We start from the raw sequence: 2412 nt of genomic DNA, 5'->3' as shown, positions 1-2412 counted from the left end.
CTATGGGAAGAATAATGATGGGAATAACAATAAGATACAGAAAAAGAGCAACATGGATGCGAAAGCGAACTAAAGTAGAGGATATTTTAACATGTAAGAAAAAGAAATGGACTTGGGCAGGACATACGAAAATGATAAATAACAGATGGATATTAAGAATAACAGAGTGAGTCCCTAGAGATTGCAAAAAGAAGCAGGGGAAGGAAGAGAAGACAATAGATTGACGAGCTGAGAAACTTTGCGGGTATAGACATGAATGAGAGGACATGTTTAATGCCTTTGTCTTGTAGTGGACTATCAATGGCTGATGACTATATATATATATATATATATATATGTATATGTATATATATATATGTGTATATATATATATATATATATATATATATATATATATATATATACACACATATATATATATATATATATATATACATATATATGTTTTATATATATAGATATATATATATGTATATATATACAGTATATATATAAATATATATATATATATATACTGTATATATATAAATATATATATATATATATATATATATATATATATATATTATGTATATATAAATATATATATATATATATATATATATATAAATTTATATATATATATATATATATATATATATATATATATATAATGTTCATCCATTTAATGCATATATGTATTTTCCCTATAAAGATATTTTGCTAAAAATAATATAGTCAAATATTGAAGAACTACACAATTACTAAAAATCTACCTTAAAATATGAGAGCACTTTTCTTATGTCCCTGACATCATCCAAGGTTTTCTTACAGCCCACTCCTATGTCTGATGATGGCACCACTTAACAAGGTAAATAAGTTAATGAAAACTCACATACGAGCCATATAAGAAGGTTGCTCCTACAGATCTTTACCTAAGATCTTCAAATTTAGATTACGCCTTTGATGTTATCGGTTCTCTGAAGATGAGAAGCTCTTCAAGGTGATATTGATAATTTCTTTCTCACAGAAGATTTTATTAAATATTTCATGGCCGCTGCTTAGCAAATACGAAAATATCTCCGCGTTTGATTTTGATATTACATTTTCGTCAACAGTTCCTTTACCTTATCAGCAGAGGTCAATTAAGATCGGTCATCTTCAGTGTTATTGGATATCTTAAAAGAAAGCTGTGCTATATGATAAAAAGCCATTGTTATTCATATTTGATTATTACACACACTGATACATGCTGCTACTTATTAATAAGCTACAAAGTCCATTTTTTCAGCCGTAGGAACTAAAGTTATCTTAATAGATTTTATAGTGTTGATAGCTTTGATGATTTTCTTGAGGTTTCAATTAATAAGTTGTTATACTACTTTACATGGATTTATTGGTGTTTATTATCTTGGACTTTGATATTTTACTGCGGATTTGATAAAGTACAGTAAAAAAAAAGACAAAGAAATAAGACAATTTCACTTCAAAGATCTTCAATGAAAGAATCATTGACGATTTTTTGAAGTATTTTCATTTATTATTAATTGCGTATGTCAAACATTGTTAGAGAATAGTTGAAATCTTGACAATGGCCTCATTTGACATGTTGTGTTTTTACCATGATTTCTCATTTCCTTGAAACTACTTATTTTGAGTTTCTCTATATTTATTGGCCATATTTTATACACATCATTGTTGACTATAAAAATTCCATATTTACATTAATCTTTAAATACCACAAAAGACCTGGAAATTAAACTATTATAATAAGGTAGCTTCCTAGCTAGTACAGTGGTAATATGTTCGCTTAGCATTCGCTTGGCAGCAGGTCGATCCCCGCGCTTCAAGCTGTTCACTGGGGAGGCCACTGCTGGGGTTAGGCAACACAGTTGTGGGTTCGACTTGTCTAGCTGACGTTCTGGTGAACATCTATTCTGATGAAACTTGAACTAAAACCTGACACCTTTAACCTTTATCCTTTAAATTGGGAAGGCACCTATTGTAAAGAGAGCTCTGATATAGCTTGTCGTGTTAGGATTGCGAGAATTTCTTTCTCTTCAGATAGATTTTACTTGTGGGTGTATATAAGCTAAGTCAAATGCAATGCTTGTATTGAAAGCGCAACCTATTGTAGATATGACGTCATCACATCCGTTATCAGTATACTTTTTAGCGTTATGTGGTACTTTGTGTATAATTTCTTGTTTGAACTGACGAGAATACCACAAACTCACAACAGTCAGTATCACTAGTGATGATCTAATACAAGTTTTTCGTTATAATACTTGATGATTCATTTTTATTATCTTTTTTTTTTTTTTTTTTTTTTTTTTTTTCAATTTAAGAAGGAATTGTAGATTATTTTTGGAAATTAAATGTTTGGAAAAGTTTCCTAAAAAACAAATTCATTTAAATTATTTATTGTTGGTA

The sequence above is a fragment of the Palaemon carinicauda genome, chromosome 1 (genome assembly GCF_036898095.1).
Source record: "Palaemon carinicauda isolate YSFRI2023 chromosome 1, ASM3689809v2, whole genome shotgun sequence".
Taxonomy (NCBI): Eukaryota; Metazoa; Arthropoda; class Malacostraca; order Decapoda; family Palaemonidae; genus Palaemon; species Palaemon carinicauda.
This window is presented reverse-complemented; position numbering follows the sequence as displayed.